This window comes from Anomaloglossus baeobatrachus, chromosome 6 (genome assembly GCF_048569485.1).
Source record: "Anomaloglossus baeobatrachus isolate aAnoBae1 chromosome 6, aAnoBae1.hap1, whole genome shotgun sequence".
Classification (NCBI taxonomy): domain Eukaryota; kingdom Metazoa; phylum Chordata; class Amphibia; order Anura; family Aromobatidae; genus Anomaloglossus; species Anomaloglossus baeobatrachus.
The window spans coordinates 345,096,881-345,117,540 of record NC_134358.1 but is presented as its reverse complement, the minus strand read 5'-3'; the positions used below and the strand labels follow the sequence as shown (position 1 = coordinate 345,117,540).

General features: G+C 46.8%; 1 protein-coding gene across 1 annotated transcript in view; it reads right to left on the bottom strand.

Annotated features, from left to right (window-relative positions):
- TRIO (trio Rho guanine nucleotide exchange factor) overlaps nucleotides 1–20,660 on the bottom strand; it is a 3,493,742-nt gene that overhangs the window by 524,692 nt on the left and 2,948,390 nt on the right. The gene's annotated exons all lie outside the window — the stretch shown is intronic.

Below are 20,660 nucleotides of genomic sequence, written 5' to 3'. Positions count from 1 at the left end.
GTGAAGATGTCCCTTGTGTTCAGCCCTAATGTTCTTTTCGAAGATGACACCCTTCCTGCCTTACTGCCCCTTGTACTTTTCGAAGATGACACCCTTCCTGGCTTACTGCCCCTTGTACTTTTCGAAGATGTCACCCCCCATGTTTATATGTACCGGGCCACGGAACTGGAATGTGGTCCCCGGTGAATGTTTTTTTTTGTCATGTCTTACCAGGCCACTGGACTTAGTGGCTGGTATGTTGTTTATGTGCCTTGCGTTTAAAATGAAGCTGAACGAACTGCCAGGCTACTGGACTTGTTGTAGCCAAGAAATGTATATAGTTGCACCCGTTGTGCCCCCTACCAGAATTATGGGGGATGTGCCCGAACCGTGCAATGGACTGGAAGTGCACACGTAGTAGTTTCTTTATAAGAAGTTCGTAACGTTCGAATCATTGTGCCTCCCATAAAGGGAAGAGATGTTTACTGTTTTACTGTTATTCATAACAAAAATGTTTTGCAGTTCTTCCACATGTTTTTGTTGTTTTTCAGCTAGAGGACGTGCTGGGATTCGCTGTGGGGGAGTGAGGCGCCCCTGAGGCTTCCGTCGCCACAGGTCATTGCACCCCATCCAGCGGTGTGATGCCCCATTCTGGGTGAGGAAGAGAGTGAACTCCGGTCCCCTGGTAAATCCACACTACACCCATTGCTAGGAACACACTGGGACCAGGGAAAGTGGCAGACAGCCCTCCCATGCTGCATGCTGGGAGGGGTCGTAAGACCCATCCCTGCTCCTATAGGGTAGAACAGGGCAATTGGGGAGGTGGGAGGAGCCATCTGAGAGCAGACACAGAGAGGAAGGTCAAGTTTAGTTAGTCTACCTCAGGGAGTGAGAGAGTGAGGAGCCAGCATGTAGTTGAAGAAGGTGAACGAGAGAAAGTGGGGAAGGAGGAGGAGGCCTGCTGGAGGCAGGCAAGGAGGAGAAGAGAAAGGGAAAGAAAGCTCCAAGTCAGTCAGGAGCTGAAAGGAAAGAAAGAGACGCTTCCTGGTGAAGATCCTGGGACTCGGAGGGTCCAGGTGACACCACGCAGAGAACAGAAGGAGTTGCAGGGCCACGGGTAGTCTGTAGAGCTGTCCAGGGCAGTTTAGAGCTGCGGTGGCCTGTTCCACAAGAACATCGGTGGAGGGATCAAGCTGCAACAGGGGGCGGTCCCTAGAGACTGGAGGAGTGCAAATATCATCTCCAAACAGTAAAAACCGAGGCCCAGGGAATGTTGTAAACTCCCCGGCCAGAACCCATAGCAGAACTTCCAGAAAAGGGGTAATCAGCCGACAGGTGACCCCCCAGCCTGGAGGCTGTAGTGGAGTCCAAGCCAGGTCCATCCTATCAAAGGCAAGGCTAAGGAAGACAGCAGAAGATAGAGACACTAAAGAGAAGGGTACCGGCTTTTACTCTCTGAATCACCCAGAAACGGCGGAGGTCCCTGACAGTGGTCCCAGCAGTCCAAGGGCCCCTGGGCCCAGACAAGAATTGTGAGTAAAGAACTTGAACTGCACCCTTGGAGTGGTCTCTGTTATTTCAGCTGCATAGACATTCACAAGCACTAACAGTGTCCCCGGGGCTCCGCTCCACCTGTGGGGAGCAGTACCACCATTGCTGCCATAACATCACCCCGGAGGCCTCACACAGCAGCGGCGACTTAATAGCCGCAGACCACAGGTGGTGTCACGAACACAAACTTTATTCATCAAGCCACATATTCTACTGACACCCACCAGGGCCACGGAGCCGGGCCCAGCCACCACTGACTACCACCGGACTAGTCCGGCCCGGCACCGGGTGTCCCATAGCCCTGGGGTGGGCGAGTCAAATGCAGGAACAGCGCAGCTCCCCTCACTGACAGGAGCGGCTGCTGATCTGCAGCGCGGGCCCCTAACCTGCGGGCCCGGTCGCAATCGCGACCCCTGCGACCGCGGTACTTACGCCCTTGCTCCTGCCCATTTTTGTCATGCTATTTTATTTCCCCAAAAAGCTGACACTTTTTGTGCCATCCTAAAAGTGTGTGGAATACTTACTTAGTGTTCCTTTGCTGTCCACTGACCCACAGCACCCGTGCATTCTACCCACCTGCCCATTTTTGCCACACTATTTTATTTCCCCAAAGAGCTGACACTTTTTCTGCCATCCTAAAATTGTATGGAATACTAACATAGTGTTCCTTTGCTGTCCACTGACCCACAGCATCCGTGAATTCTACCCACCTGCCCATTTTTGCCACGCTATTTTATTTCCCCAAAGAGCTGACACTTGTTCTGCCATCCTAAAAGTGTATGGAATACTAACCTAGTGTTCTTTTGCTGTCCATTGACCAGGGCCGGACTGGGACTCACATTCAGCCCTGGCATATGGGGGTACACAGGCCCACTTGTCGCGTGGTGAATGTGTGATATATTTGTGCACTTGTAGATTGTGTAACACAACCATATAACATGTAGTCACAGCTGTGACCAGCTTACAGTCCTATTTATTGCTTTATTTGCTGCTATTTTCCCTACAGAGCTCATAGATAATGAAGAGGATGCTGCCCTCTATAGTGCTGTGGCTTCTTCATATTGCTGATGGGCAGGAATACAAAATCAGATTTTTTTTCCATCAATTTCTGAGACCCATAACTTTGCTTTTTTTTGGAAAGGGGGAATGGAAGGAAGTTGTAGTTTTCACTGGTGATAATTTTGAACACATATCACTTAGGGAAGGTGCAATGCCATTTTTTGGGGGCAGATCCCACCATGGACACCACTATGAAAAATACTGGAATGACCATATGCAATACTCGCTGTGCACAGGTTCAGGATTTTCAGCATCTTTTAACCAGTTCAGGTTTCTAAAACCACCCAGTGATTAAAAGCAGTGACTGCTCCATTCTTCTGGTGTTTACCACTCGGAAGACGCTGTGTACTTTACTATGCAGGTCAATAGGAAGGCTCGGAAGATGCCCGGACATCTTTTTTGTTGCGTTTTACCATTGCTTTTTCTTAGAAGCGCAGTAAAAAATGTGACAAAAACAATGAGAAAACACGGAAAAAAAAAAAAGATGGTCAAAAAGCAGAAAAAATGCCCTGAAAGTGGTTTTCCGGTTTTGGAAACCCATTCCCTGGATTGTTTGTTTGAAAACAAACTGCTTTATCGTCTCTCCCAGGCCTGCTATTGTCTGCAACGCTGATGTCACGTCACAATGACGGCGCTGAAACCAATCAATTATAGACAGCAGACACAACAGCAGTTTATAATTTTTATAACATAAAGGAAGCATCAGACATCAAGAGGATGTGAGCAGTTAGTATCATGTTAGGGGCACTTACATGAATATATCACTAGAACCACCATGAGTACATTAATGCATCCCTGGAATAAAGTTTGTAAGGATTTAATGAGGATTTGGTGAGATTATTCTCAGTTTCAGCTCAAAAAATCAATATGAACATAAGCTAATTTACACTGTTTTTGGATAAGAATCTTGCCAAATTCTCCTCAATCTCAAAACAGTTTTGAAGATTTTTTTTAGATTTTAACTTGAAGCCATGAAGCTTGTTTTGGATTGTTAAATGTGTACAAGATCAGATCCACTGTCATTACAGAAGTGCAGCACCAGAACCACTATCTGTACATAAATGCAACACCAGAATCAGCGTCAGTACATGAATGCATCTCAATAATCACCATCAGTACATAAATGCAGTGCAAGAACCATTAGCACATGAATGCAGCATCAGAACCAAGCTCAGCACATGAATGCACAGCCAGAACCACCTTCAGCACATGAATACAAAGCTAGAACCAAGGTCAGCACGTGAATGCAATGCCGTAACCACCGTTAGCACATGAATGCAAAGCCAAAACCACCGTCAGCACATAAATGTAGCACCAGAACCACCATCAGCACATGAATGCAGAGTCAAAATTACCATCAGTACATGAATAAATAGCCAACCTTAGCCCCATCAACATGGGTTTATGAGGGATCGATCCTGTCAAACTAATTTGATCAGCTTCTATGAAGAGGTAAGTTCAAGCCTGGACCAGGGAAATGCAGTGGATGTTGTGTATATGGACTTTTCAAAAGCTTTTGATACGGTGCCACACAAAAGGTTGGTACATAAAATGAGAATAATGGGGATAGGGGAAAATATGTGTAACTGGGTTAAAAACTGGCTCAGTGATAGGAAACAAAGGGTGGTTATTAATGGTACGTACTCGGACTGGGTCTCAGTTCATAGTGGGGTACCACAGGGGTCAGTATTGGGCCCGCTTCTTTTCAACATATTTATAAATGACCTTGTTGGGGGCATGCGGAGTAGAATTTCAATATTTGCAGATGATACTAAACTCTGCAGGGTAATCAATACAGAGGAGGATAATTTTATATTACAGGGAGATTTATGTAAATTGGAGGATTGGGCTGAGAAGTGGCAATTGAAGTTTAATGTAGATAAATGTAAGGTCATGCACTTGGGTAGAGGAAATAACATTTATGATTATGTACTTAATTGTAGAACACTGGGTAAAACAGACACAGAAAAAGACTTGGGTGTATGGGTGGATGGTAAACTTCACTTTAGTGGACAGTGTCAGGCAGCTGCTGCCAGGGCTAATAAAATAATGGGATGTATTAAAAGAGGTATAAGTGTTCATGAAAAAAATATAGTTCTACCTCTGTACAAGTCACTAGTGCGACCGCACGTAGAATACTGTGTACAATTCTGGTCACCGATATATAAGAAGGACATAGCTGAACTGGAGAGGGTGCAAAGAAGAGCGACCAAGATTATTAGAGGAATGGGGGGGCTGCAATACGAAGACAGGTTATTAAACTTGGGGTTATTTAGTCTGGAAAAACGAAGGCTTAGGGGAGATCTAATCACAATGTATAAATATATGAGGGGACAGTACAGAGACCTTTCCAAAGATCTATTTACACCTAGGCCTGCGACTGGAACACGGGGGCATCCGCTACGTCTTGAGGAAAGAAGGTTTAATCATAATCACAGACGAGGATTCTTTACTGTACGAGCAGTGAGACTATGGAATTCTCTGCCGCATGATGTTGTAATGAGTGATTCACTACTAACATTTAAGCAGAGCCTGGATGCCTTTCTTGAAAAATTTAATATAACCAGTTATGTATATTAGATTTTATGACAGGGTATTGATCCAGGGAACTAGTCTGATTGCCGGATGTGGAGTCAGGAAGGAAATTTTTTCCCCATTGGAACTTGTTTGCCACATTGGGGTTTTTTGCCTTCCTCTGGATCAACATGTTAGGCTACGGGTTGAACTAGATGGACTTAGAGTCTCCCTTCAACCTTAAAACTATGATACTATGATGTACAATTGCATTGTACAAACCAACTCCCAGGTTGTCCTGCAAAATGATAAGGAGATGCTGTGAGTTGGGAGTTGTTATCAGGCATCATCAGATTGCGGAGCATAGAGGAACCACAGTACTGATGAGATTCAGGCAGTATCAAAATGATTTACATGCAGGTACCTTATAGGTGATGTAATCTCAAATCAGAGTTGTTCCCGTGCCTTGTGTCTCCATGAAATAAAGACACCATGATGAGATGTCGCGCACAGTGCTCAAGTGTCCAGATTTCCCTCTTCTCCACCTTCCGCAACACTACCCAACATGGCGCTCTTAAAAATAAAAGTATCATTATACTGCCCCATAAATGTCTCCTATTCTGCACTCCTGAAAAAAAAATTGCAGTGCTTCCTTCACAAAATATCCCCTCCACAAACTGAACCTCTCCATCATATTCCCCCACAGGCTGCCCTTCTCCATCATATTCCTCCCCTGCTGCCCCTCTCCATTATATTATCCCCAGGCTGCCCCTCTCCATTATATTCCCCCCAGGCTGTCCCTCTCCATTATATTCCCCCCAGACTGTCCCTCTCCATCATATTCCCCCACAGGCTACCCCTCTCCATCATATTTCCCCACAGGCTGCCTCTATCCATCATATTCCCCCATAGGCTGCCCCTCTCCATCATATTCCCCCCCACGCAGCCCCTCCCCATTATATTACCCCCAGGCTGCCCCTCTCCATTATATTACCCCCAGGCTGTCCCTCTCCATCATACTCTGCCACAGTCTGCCCCTCTCCATTATATTACCCCCAGGCTGTCCCTCTCCATCATATTTCCCCCACAGGCTGCCCCTATCCATCATATTCCCCCACAAGCTGCCCCTCTCCATCATATTCCCCCCAGGCGTCCCCTCTTCATCATATTCTCTCCCGCCAGGCTGCCTCTCTCCATCATATTCCCCCTACGCTGCCGCTATCCATCATATTTCCCCCAGGCTGCCCCTCTCCATCATAGGCTATGTTCACATTTCCGTTGTTTTGCATCAGTCACCTGTGTTGCTTGACGCTTGTGACTGATGCGTTGTACAACGAGTGACAAGAAATGGAATTCATTGTCATGACAAAGCGCATTCCGTTGTAAAACGAGAAAAAGAGAACGATCAGCTGATCACTCTCATTAGCCGGCCGCCGGGAGATCAGCTGATCGCTCTCATTAGCCGGCCGCTGGGAGATCAGCTGATCGCTCCCAAAAGCCGGCGGCCGGGACATCAGCTGATCGCTCACAGAAGCCGGCCGCCGGGAGATCAGCTGATCGTTCGACCGCCGAGAGAGAGACAGTCATTTGAATGATTAAACACAAGATCTGAGCATGCGCAGTGAAAACATAAGGATTCCGCTGCTCAAAAAACGTTACATGCTGCGTTTCTGCCGCCCGACGGTCAGTCGTTCCACGACTGATCAGCCGGTTGGCGGACGCAACGCAAGGGCATCAGTCGCAATCCTCCACTCATACAAGTCTATGGGAAACAACGGAATCTGCCAAACAGATTGCGTTGTTTATCGGAACGGCGGATTGTGACTGATCATAAACAACAGAAATGTGAACATAGTCATTTTCCCCCCCAGGCTGCCCCTCTCCATCATATTCCACCCAGGCTGACCCTCTACATCATATTCCCCCCAGGCTGCCCCTCTCCATAATATCCCTGCTTCTCTCTCACACACACACACCCAGAGCCAGGCTTCACACACACACACACACTCACACAGACACACACACACACAGACACACACACACACACACACACACACCCAGCCAGGCCTCATACACATATACACACACAGCTAGGCCTCATACACACACACACACACACAGCCAGGCCACACACACACACACACACACACACACACACAAACACCAGGCCTCATACACAGACACACACACCCAAGCCTCATACACACACACACACCCAAGCCTCATACACACACACACACACACCCAAGCCTCATACACACACACACACACACACACAGCCAGGCCTCATACACACACACAGCCAGGCCTCATACACACACACACACACACGCACACAGCCAGGCCTCATACACACACATAGACACACACACACAGCCAGGCCTCATACACACACACACACACACACAAACACAGCCAGGCTTCACACACACACACACACACACACACACACAAACACCAGGCCTCATACACAGACACACACACCCAAGCCTCATACACACACACACACACCCAAGCCTCATACACACACACACACACCCAAGCCTCATACACACACACACACACACACACAGCCAGGCCTCATACACACACAGCCAGGCCTCATACACACACACACACGCACACAGCCAGGCCTCATACACACACATAGACACACACACACAGCCAGGCCTCATACACACACATACACACACAAACACAGCCAGGCCTCATACACACACACACACACACATACACACACACACAGCCAGGCCTCATACACACACACACACACACACACACACACACACAGCCAGGCCTCATACACACACACACACACACACAACCAGGCCTCATACACACACACATCCAGGCCTCATACACATACACACACACACACACACACACACACAGCCAGGCCTCATACACACACACACACACACACACACACACACACAGTTCCTCTCCAAAACATTCCTCCCCACACTGCTTCAGTACAAAATCCCCCCCCTCCCACCTTACAGACACACATTGTCCATCTATATAAAGTACTCCCTCCACTTTTTTTTGCAAAGCTGTGCCCTCTTTCACTCATCTTGTGCCCTAATCCTCTCCCCTCCTCTCTCATCCACGTTGATAAAACTTTTCATCTTCGGCTCCGTGAAGCGCTTACCGGTACCCGACGTATGTCTGCGCGCCATGTGATGACGTCAGCAGTGCAGTATCATCATGACGCTGCCGCACTTCAGGGCCCGGTCACCGCGCTGCATTGATCAGGGAAGCAGGGAGCAGCATTGGCGCCCACATCTCGCGGGCCGGATGGAGGCTCGATCTACTGTCACTGTCTAATCAGCAGGAGCAGGGGCCGACACAGAGCACACCACCCCCTCCTCCTGCTCCTGCGGATTTTAACTGTGCAGCGAGTGCAGCATAATCGTGCAGCTCAAGGCAAATGCTGCCTGCCGTTCATGCTGCAAAAGTCGCAGATCGAGCGGCCCACTACAGGGACTGGCCCATCTATGGCCAATCCGGCCCTGCCTCTGTCTATATCATATTACATATTATACGGTCGGCTACCAGCAGCATTGAAAATTGGCGGCGGGGGCCGCTCACCGGACCCCGCCGCTATAGTGGCGGCCAGCGGGTGGTGGCAGCCACAAAATAATTTTAAACAGCAGGCAGTGCGGGAGAGGCTGGGGGCGGCCCCCCCACCCCTCCACCGGCCAGCCCACCGGGAGAAGTTCCGCCCCTCCCGCCTGTCAGTCCGGGCCTGCCATTGACCCACAGCACCCATGCATTCTACCCACCTGCCCATTTTTGCCATACTATTTTATTTCCCCAAAGAGCTGACACTTTTTCTGCCGTCCTAAAAGTGTATGGAATACTAACTTAGTGTTCCTTTGCTCTCCACTGACCCACAACACCCATGCATTCTACCCACCTGCCTATTTTTGCCAAGCTATTTTATTTCCCCAAAGAGCTGACACTTTTTCTGCCGTCCTAAAAGTGTATGGAATACAAACATAGTTTTCCTTTGCTGTCCACTGACCCACAGCACCTGTGCATTCTACGCACCTGCCCATTTTTGCCATGCTATTTTATTTTCCCAAAGAGCTGACAATTTTTCTGCCATCCTAAAAGTGTATGGAATACTAACTTAGTGTTCCTTTGCTGTCCACTGACCCACAGCACCCGTGCATTCTACCCACCTGCCCATTTTTGCGATGCTATTTTATTTCCCCAAAGAGCTGAAAATTTTTCTGCAATCCTAAAAGTGTATGGAATACTAACTTAGTGTTCCTTTGCTGTCCACTGACCCACAGCACCCGTGCATTCTACCCACCTGTCCATTTTTGCCACGCTATTTTATTTCCCCAAAAAGCTGACACTTTTTGTGCCATCCTAAAAGTGTCTGGAACACTAACTTAGTGTTCCTTTGCTGTCCACTGACCCACAGAACCCGTGCATTCTACCCTCCTGCCCATTTTTGTCATGCTATTTTATTTCCCAAAAGAGCTGACACTTTTTGTGCCATCCTAAAATTGTATGGAATACTAACATAGTGTTCCTTTGCTGTCCACTGACCCACAGCACCAGTGAATTCTACCCACCTGCCCATTTTTGCCACGCTATTTTATTTCCCCAAAGAGCTGACACTTTTTCTGCCATCCTAAAAGTGTATGGTATACTAACTTAGTGTTCCTTTGATGTCCACAGACCAACAGCACCCGTGCATTCTACCCATCTGCCCATTTTTGCCACGCTATTTTATTTCCTCAAAGAGCTGACACTTTTTCTACCATCTTAAAAGTGTCTGGAATACTAACTTAGTGTTCCTTTACCGTCCACTGACCCACAGCACCCGTGCATTCTATCCACCTGCCCATTTTTGCCACGCTATTTTATTTCCCCAAAGAACTGATACTTTCTGCCATCCTAAAAGTGTATGTATTACTAACTTGGTGTTCCTTTGCTGTCCACTGACCCACAGCACCCATGCATTCTACCCACCTGCCCATTTTTGCCACGCTATTTTATTTCCCCAAAGAGCTGAAACTTTTTCTGCCATCCTAAAAGTGTATTAAATACTAACTTAGTGTTCCTTTGCTGTCCACTGACCCACAGCACCCGTGCATTCTACCCACCTGCACATTTTTACCACGCTTTTTTATTTCCCCAAAGAGCTGAAACTTTTTCTGCCATTCTAAAAGTGTCTGGAATACTAAGTTAGTGTTCCTTTGCTGTCCAATGACCCACAGCACCCGTGCATTCTACCCACCTGCCCATTTTTGCCACACTATTTTATTTCCCCAAAGAGCTGACACTTTTTCTGCCATCCTAAAATTGTATAGAATACTAACATAGTGTTCCTTTGCTGTCCACTGACCCACAGCACCAGTGAATTCTACCCACCTGTCCATTTTTGCCACGCTATTTTATTTCCCCAAAGAGCTGACACTTTTTCTGCCATCCTAAAAGTGTATGAAATACTAACATAGTGTTCCTTTTCTGTCCACTGACCCACAGCACCCGTGCATTCTACCCACCTGCCCATTTTTGCCATGCTATTTTATTTCCCCAAAGAGCTGACAATTTTTCTGCCATCCTAAAAGTGTATAGAATACTAACTTAGTGTTCCTTTGCTGTCCACTGACCCACAGCACCCGTGTATTCTACCCACCTGCCCATTTTTGCCATGCTATTTTATTTCCCCAAAGAGCTGACACTTTTTGTGCCATCCTAAAAGTGTATGAAATACTAACATAGTGTTCCTTTTCTGTCCACTGACCCACAGCACCCGTGCATTCTACCCACCTGCCCATTTTTGCCAAGCTATTTTATTTCCCCAAAGAGCTGACACTTTGTTATAATTCTTGTTTTCTGTCCATTGGTATGACAAGGGCACCTGGTATAGGACGGAGTTCAGATTGAACGATCTGAGGGCCTTTTTGTACTATCAGGAAGTTGGTATTTTGCAGGGTTTTTCTCTGGCTACCATCAGTCCCTTTCCTGTCCTTTCCTATTTTAGTCAGCGGGGGCCTCACCTTTTGCTAATCCTGTCATCTACCTGTGTATTGTGTTTTTCCTATATCACCGCAGTCTTTGAATGTGGGGGGCTTGCTATTCTTGTCTATTTTCTGAGGCAGAGAGTTATTCATCTTTCCTACCTTTAGGATAGTTAGTTCTCCGGCTGGGTTAGCGGTGCACAGGATGTTAGTTCACCCCTCGGCTACTTCTAGTTGTGTTGGTTAGTAAGGGGCTGGCGGCCAAATAAGTTGCCAAGGCTCTTGTCACCTTTTTGCCAATGATTTGTGGTGATCTTCCATGGTTCCGGATCATAACACCTGCCCATTTTAGTAACGTTATTTTATTTCCCCTAAAAGCTGACACTTTTTGTGGCATCCTAAAAGTGTCTGGAATACTTAGTTAGTGTTTCTTTGCTGTCCAGTGACCCACAGCACCCGTGTATTCTACCCACCTGCCCATTTTTGCAACGCTATTTTATTTCCCCAAATAGCTGACACTTTTTCTGCCATCCTAAAAGTGTATGGTATACTAACTTAGTGTTCCTTTAATGTCCACTGACCAACAGCACCCGTGCATTCTACCCATCTGCCCATTTTTGCCAAGCTATTTTATTTCCTCAAAGAGCTGACACTTTTTCTGCCATCCTAAACGTGTAGGGAATACTAACTTAGAGTTCCTTTACCGTCCACTGACCCAAGGCACCCGTGCATTCTACCCACCTGCCCATTTTTGCCACACTATTTTATTTCCACAAACAGCTGACAATTTTTGTGCCAACCTAAAAGTGTCTGGAATACTAACTTAGTGTTCCTTTGCTGTCCACTGACCCACAGCTTCCGTGCAAGATACCCACCTGCCCATTTTTGCCACGCTATTTTATTTCCCCAAAGAGCTGACACTTTTTGTGCCATCCTAAAAGTGTCTGGAATACTAACTTAGTGTTCCTTTGCTGTGCAGTGACCCACAGCACCCGTGCATTCTACCCACCTGCCCATTTTTGCCACGTTTTTTTATTTCCCCTAAAAGCTGAGACTTTGTATGCCATCCTAAAAGTGTCTGGAATACTAACTTAGTGTTCCTTTGCTGTGCAGTGACCCACAGCACCCGTGCATTCTACCCACCTGCCCATTTTTACCACGCTTTTTTATTTTCCCAAAGAGCTGACACTTGTTCTGCCATTCTAAAAATGTCTGGAATACTAAGTTAATCTTCCTTTGCTGTCCAGTGACCCACAGCACCCATGCATTCTACCCACCTGCCCATTTTTGCCACGCTATTTTATTTCCCCAAAGAGCTGACACTTTTTGTGCCATCCTAAAAATGGCTGGAATACTAACTTAGTGTTCCTTTGCTGTCCACTGACCCACAATACCCGTGCATTCTACCCACCTGCCCATTTTTGCCACGCTATTTTATCTCCCCAAATAGCTGACACTTTTTCTGCCATCCTAAAAGTGTATGGATTACTAACTTAGTGTTCCTTTGCTGTCCACTGACCCACTGCACCCGTGCATTCTACCCACCTGCCCATTTTTGACACGCTATTTTATTTCCCCAAAGAGCTGACACTTTTTCTGCCATCCTAAAAGTGTATGGAATACTAACTTAGTGTTCCTTTGCTGTCCACTGACCCACAGCACCCGTGCATTCTATACACCTGCTTATTTTTACCACGCTTTTTTATTTTCCCAAAGAGCTGACACTTGTTCTGCCATTCTAAAAATGTCTGGAATACTAAGTTAGTCTTCCCTTGCTGTCCAGTGACCCACAGCACCCGTGCATTCTACCCACCTGCCCATTTTTGCCACGCTATTTTATTTCCCCAAAGAGCTGACACTTTTTGTGCCATCCTAAAAGTGTCTGGAATACTAACTTAGTGTTCCTTTGATGTCCACTGACCCAGAGCACCCGTGCATTCTTCCCACCTGCCCATTTTTGCCACACTATTTTATTTCCCCTAAAAGCTGGCACTTTTTGTGGCATCCTAAAAGTGTCTGGAATACTAACTTAGTGTTCCTTTGATGTCCATTGACCCAGAGCACCCGTGCATTCTACCCACCTGCCCTTTTTTGCCACACTATTTTATTTCCCCAAAGAGCTGACACTTTTTGTGCCATCCTAAAAGTGTCTGGAATACTAACTTAGTGTTCCTTTGCTGTCCACTGACCCACAGCACCCGTGCATTCTACCCACCTGCCAATTTTTGCCACGCTATTTTATTTCCCTAAAGAGCTCACACTTTTTATGCCATCCTAAAAATGTCTGGAATACTAACTTAGTGTTCCTTTGCTGTCCACTGACCCACAGCACCCGTGCATTCTACCCATCTGCCCATTTTTGCCACGTTTTTTTTTTTCCCCAAAGAGTTGACACTTTTTGTGCCATCCTAAAAGAGTCTGGAATACTAACTTAGGCGGGCTTTGCACGTTGCGACATCGCAAGCCGATGCTCCGATGTCGCACGTGATAGTCCCCGCCCCCGTCGCAGGTACGATATCTTGTGATAGCTGCCGTAGCAAACATTATCGCTACTCCAGCTTCACATGCACTCACCTGCCCTGCGAACGTCGCTCTGGCCGGCGACACGCCTCCTTTCTAAGGGGGTAGGTCGTGCGGCGTCATAGCGACGTCACACGGCAGGCGGCTAATAGGAGCGGAGGGGCAGACCTGAGCAGGATGAAAACATCCCGCCCACCTCCTTCCTTCCGCATAGCCGCAGGCGACATGTAAGGAGATGTTCCTTGCTCCTGCGGCTTCATACACAACGATGTGTGCTGCCGCTGGAACAAAGAACTACATTGTACCTGTCGCGACAGTGTAATTATGAAAAAGTCGGAGCCTGCACCGATGATACGATAACGACGCTTTTGAGCTCGTTAATCGTATCATCTAGGCTTTACACACCACGATGTTGAAAGTGACGCCGGATGTGCGTCATTTTCGATTTGACCCCACCGACATCACACGTGCGATGTTGCAACATGCAAAGCCGCCCTTAGTGTTCCTTTGCTGCCCATTGACCCACAGCACCCGTGCAATCTACCCATCAGCCCATTTTTGCCACGCTATTTTATTTCCTTAAAGAGCAGACACTATTTCTGCCATCCTAAAAGTGTATGGAATACTAACTTAGTGTACATTTGCTGTCCACTGTCCCACAGCACCCGTGCATTCTATCCACCTTCCCATTTTTGCCATGTTATTTTATTTCCCCAAAGAGCTGACACTTTTTCTGCCATCCTAAAAGTGTATGGTATACTAACTTAGTGTTCCTTTGATGTCCACTGACCCACAACACCCGAGCATTCTACCCACCTGCCAATTTTTGCCACGCTATTTTATTTCCCCAAAGAGCTGATAATTTTTCTGCTGTCCTAAAAGTGTATGGAATACTAATTTAGTGTTCCTTTGCGGTCCACTGACCCACAGCACCCATGCATTCTACCCACCTGCCCATTTTTACCACGCTATTTTATTTCCCCAAAGAGCTGACACTTTTTGTGCTATCCTAAAAGAGTCTGGAATACTAAGTTAGTGTTCCTTTGATGTCCAGTCACCCACAGCACCCTTGCATTCTACCCACCTGTCCATTTTTGCCACGCTATTTTATTTCCCCTAAAAGCTGACACTTTTTGTGGCATCCTAAAAGTGTCTGGAATACTAAGTTAGTGTTCCTTTGCTGTCCACTGACACACAGCACCCGTGCATTCTACCCATCTGCCGATTTTTGCCACGCTATTTTATTTCCTTAAAGAGCTGACACTATTTCTGCCATCCTAAAAGTGTAGGGAATACTAACTTAGAGTTCCTTTACCATCCACTGACCCACAGCACCTGAGCATTCTACCCACCTGCCCATTTTTGCCACGCTATTTTATTTCCCCTAAAAGCTGACTCTTTTTTTGCCATCCTAAAAGGGTCTGGAATACTAACTTAGTGTTCCTTGGCAGTCCACTGACCCCCAGCACCCGTGGATTCTACCCACCTGCCCATTTTTGCCACTCTATTTTATTTCCCCAAAGAGCTGACAATTTTTCTGCCGTCCTAAAAGAGTATGGAATACTAACATAGTGTTCCTTTGCTGTCCACTGACCCACAACACCCATGCATTCTACCGACCTGCCCATTTTTGCTACGCTATTTTATTTCCCCAAAGAGCTGACACTTTTTCTGCCATCCTAAAAGTGTATGGAATACTAACATAGTGTTCCTTTGTGATCCACTGACCCACAGCACCCATGCATTCTACCCACCTGCCCATTTTTACCACGCTTTTTTTTTTTTCCCAAAGAGCTGACAATTTTTCTGCCATTCTAAAAGTGTCTGGAATACTAAGTTAGTGTTCCTTTGATGTCCAGTCACCCACAGCACCCGTGCATTCTACCCACCTGTCCATTTATGCCACGCTATTTTATTTCCCCTAAAAGCTGACACTTTTTGTGGCATCCTAAAAGTGTCTGGAATACTAAGTTAGTGTTACTTTGCTGTCTACTGACCCACAGCACCCGTGCATTCTACCCACCTACCCATATTTGCCACGCTATTTTATTTCCCCTAAGAGCTGACACTTTTTCTGCCATCCTAAAAGTGTCTGGAATACTAACTTAGTGTTCCTTTGATGTCCACTGACCCACAGCACCCATGCATTCTACCCACCTGCCCATTTTTACCACGCTTTTTTTTTTTTCCCAAAGAGCTGACAATTTTTCTGCCATTCTAAAAGTGTCTGGAATACTAAGTTAGTGTTCCTTTGATGTCCAGTCACCCACAGCACCCGTGCATTCTACCCACCTGTCCATTTATGCCACGCTATTTTATTTCCCCAAAGAGCTGACACTTTTTCTGCCATCCTAAAATTGTATGGAATACTAACATAGAGTTCCTTTGCTGTCCACTGACCCACAGCACCCGTGCATTCTACCCACCTGCCCATTTTTGCCACGCTATTTTATTTCCCCAAAGAGCTGACAATTTTTCTGCTGTCCTAAAAGTGTATGGAATACTAACATAGTGTTCCTTTGCTGTCCACTGACCCACAGCACCCGTGCATTCTACTGACCTGGCCATTTTTGCCACGCTATTTTATTTCCCCAAAGAGCTGACAATTTTTCTGCCATCCTAAAAGTGTATGGAATACTAATTTAGTGTTCCTTTGCGGTCCACTGACCCACAGCACCCATGCATTCTACCCACCTGCCCATTTTTACCACGCTATTTTATTTCCCCAAAGAGCTGACACTTTTTGTGCTATCCTAAAAGAGTCTGGAATACTAACTTAGTGTTCCTTTGCTGTCCACTGACCCACAGCACCCGTGCATTCTACCCATCTGCCCATTTTTGCCACGCTATTTTATTTCGTTAAAGAGCTGACACTATTTCTGCAATCCTAAAAGTGTCTGGAATACTAACTTAGTGTTCCTTTGATGTCTAATGACCCACAGCACCCGTGCATTCTACCCACCTGCCCATTTTTGCCACGCTATTTTATTTCCCCAAAGAGCTGACACTTTTTCTACCATCCTAAAAGTGTATGGAATACTAACTTAGTGTTCCTTTGCTGTCCACTTACCCACAGCAACCGTGCATTCTACCCACCTGCCCATTTTTGCCACGCTTTTTTATTTCCCCAAAGATCTGACACTTTTTTTGCCATCCTAAAAGTATCTGGAATACAAACTTAGTGTTCCTTTGCTGTCCAGTGACCCACAGCACCCGTGCATTCTACCCACCTGCCCATTTTTGCCACGCTATTTTATTTCCCCATGAGCTGACACTTTTTTGTGCCATCCTAAAAGTGTCTGGAATACAAACTTAGTGTTCCTTTGCTGTCCACTGACCCACAGCTCCCGTGCATTCTACCCACCTGCCCATTTTTGCCACGCTATTTTATTTCCCCAAAGAGCTGACACTATTTCTGCCATCCTAAAAGTGTAGGGAATACTAACTTAGAGTTCCTTTACCATCCACTGACCCACAGCACCTGAGCATTCTACCCACCTGCCCATTTTTGCCACGCTATTTTATTTCCCCTAAAAGCTGACTCTTTTTTTGCCATCCTAAAAGGGTCTGGAATACTAACTTAGTGTTCCTTGGCAGTCCACTGACCCCCAGCACCCGTGGATTCTACCCACCTGCCCATTTTTGCCACTCTATTTTATTTCCCCAAAGAGCTGACAATTTTTCTGCCGTCCTAAAAGAGTATGGAATACTAACATAGTGTTCCTTTGCTGTCCACTGACCCACAACACCCATGCATTCTACCGACCTGCCCATTTTTGCTACGCTATTTTATTTCCCCAAAGAGCTGACACTTTTTCTGCCATCCTAAAAGTGTATGGAATACTAACATAGTGTTCCTTTGTGATCCACTGACCCACAGCACCCATGCATTCTACCCACCTGCCCATTTTTACCACGCTTTTTTTTTTTTCCCAAAGAGCTGACAATTTTTCTGCCATTCTAAAAGTGTCTGGAATACTAAGTTAGTGTTCCTTTGATGTCCAGTCACCCACAGCACCCGTGCATTCTACCCACCTGTCCATTTATGCCACGCAATTTTATTTCCCCTAAAAGCTGACACTTTTTGTGGCATCCTAAAAGTGTCTGGAATACTAAGTTAGTGTTACTTTGCTGTCTACTGACCCACAGCACCCGTGCATTCTACCCACCTACCCATATTTGCCACGCTATTTTATTTCCCCTAAGAGCTGACACTTTTTCTGCCATCCTAAAAGTGTCTGGAATACTAACTTAGTGTTCCTTTGATGTCCACTGACCCACAGCACCCATGCATTCTACCCACCTGCCCATTTTTACCACGCTTTTTTTTTTTTCCCAAAGAGCTGACAATTTTTCTGCCATTCTAAAAGTGTCTGGAATACTAAGTTAGTGTTCCTTTGATGTCCAGTCACCCACAGCACCCGTGCATTCTACCCACCTGTCCATTTATGCCACGCTATTTTATTTCCCCAAAGAGATGACACTTTTTATACCATCCTAAAAGTGTATGGAATACTAACTTAATGTTCCTTTGCTGTCAACTTACCCACAGCACCCGTGCATTCTACCCACCTGCCCATATTTGCCACGCTTTTTTATTTCCCCTAAGAGCTGACACTTTTTCTGCCATCCTAAAAGTGTCTGGAATACTAACTTAGTGTTCCTTTGATGTCCACTGACCCACAGCACCCGTGCATTCTACCCACCTGCCCATTTTTGCCATGCTATTTTATTCCCCCAAAAAGATGACACTTTTTATACCATCCTAAAAGTGTATGGAATACTAACTTAGTGTTCCTTTGCTGTCAACTTACCCACAGCACCCGTGCATTCTACCCACCTGCCCATTTTTGCCACGCTATTTTATTTCCCCTAAAAGCTGACACTTTTTGTGGCATTCTAAAAGTGTCTGGAATACTAACTTAGTGTACATTTGCTGTCCACTGACCCACAGCACCCGTGCATTCTACCCACCTGCCCATTTTTGCCACGATATTTTATTTCCCCAAAGAGCTGACACTTTTTCTGCCATCCTAAAATTGTATGGAATACTAACATAGAGTTCCTTTGCTGTCCACTGACCCACAGCACCCGTGCATTCTACCCACCTGCCCATTTTTGCCACGCTATTTTATTTCCCCAAAGAGCTGACAATTTTTCTGCTGTCCTAAAAGTGTATGGAATACTAACATAGTGTTCCTTTGCTGTCCACTGACCCACAGCACCCGTGCATTCTACTGACCTGGCCATTTTTGCCACGCTATTTTATTTCCCCAAAGAGCTGACAATTTTTCTGCCATCCTAAAAGTGTATGGAATACTAATTTAGTGTTCCTTTGCGGTCCACTGACCCACAGCACCCATGCATTCTACACACCTGCCCATTTTTACCACGCTATTTTATTTCCCCAAAGAGCTGACACTTTTTGTGCTATCCTAAAAGAGTCTGGAATACTAACTTAGTGTTCCTTTGCTGTCCACTGACCCACAGCACCCGTGCATTCTACCCATCTGCCCATTTTTGCCACGCTATTTTATTTCGTTAAAGAGCTGACACTATTTCTGCAATCCTAAAAGTGTCTGGAATACTAACTTAGTGTTCCTTTGATGTCTAATGACCCACAGCACCCGTGCATTCTACCCACCTGCCCATTTTTGCCACGCTATTTTATTTCCCCAAAGAGCTGACACTTTTTCTACCATCCTAAAAGTGTATGGAATACTAACTTAGTGTTCCTTTGCTGTCCACTTACCCACAGCAACCGTGCATTCTACCCACCTGCCCATTTTTGCCACGCTTTTTTATTTCCCCAAAGATCTGACACTTTTTTTGCCATCCTAAAAGTATCTGGAATACAAACTTAGTGTTCCTTTGCTGTCCAGTGACCCACAGCACCCGTGCATTCTACCCACCTGCCCATTTTTGCCACGCTATTTTATTTCCCCATGAGCTGACACTTTTTTGTGCCATCCTAAAAGTGTCTGGAATACAAACTTAGTGTTCCTTTGCTGTCCACTGACCCACAGCTCCCGTGCATTCTACCCACCTGTCCATTTTTGCAACGCTATTTTATTTCCCCTAAAAGCTGACACTTTTTGTGGCATCCTAAAAGTGTCTGGAATACTAAATTAGTGTTCCTTTGCTGTCCACTGACCCACAGCACCCGTGCATTCTACCCATCTGCCCATTTTTGCCACGCTATTGTTAGGGCCAGGTGGACGGGCAGACCCAGGAGGTGGATCCACTGGGCCGAACACCTCACTGAAGGCAAGGGGTCCGGTAGCCGGAGCACTACAGGTAGCAGGACAGTCCGTTCAAAGGAGTGGAGTGGAGAAGTCCCTGGGACCACGGAGTCACCGAAGGTAGTCCGGGTGACGGAGCTCAGGTTCGGAGGCCGAGATGTTGTCAGGCAGAGTCCGGAACCGACGGAGCGAGAAGACGGGTCACCACAGGGATCAGAGATGGTATGGACTGACGGGATGGCGGACAGTCACCGTTAGAGGTTCGGGAATCGTCAGGACCGGATGGCGAGGCAGGAGCGGCTCTAGGAGAGAGATAGGTAAGTATACCGCAAGACACAAGGAGACCTGACTCCTAGCTTAGCAAAACACGAAGAACAGGCCCCGACCACTTGGACATTAAACCCCTTTATACCCTGTACCTGTGTGTTCAATATCCTGTCAGTGGACGCTGGCCCTTTAAGAGAGGGTCAATGACCGCGCGCGCGCCCTAATGCGCATGCGCGAGGCCCGGGTGCCAGAAGCCAGAGCAGGGAGCGGTGAACAGGAGGCAGGAGAGCCGGGCTGGGGCCGAGTTCCGACGGGCGCCGGGAGCAGGGACCGGGCTGCCTGGGGACCGCAGGCGATGGAGCAGGAAGGCTGCGGAGCGGGGGACTGGGAAGCCTGGCACGGGAGCGGCGGAGCGTGACCTGAGAGCGGCGAAGCGTGGCAGGGGAGCCGGTAAGCAAGACAGGGGAGCCGGGGAGCGTGACAGCTATTTTATTTCCTTAAAGAGCTGACACTATTTCTGCCATCCTAAAAGTGTAGGGAATAC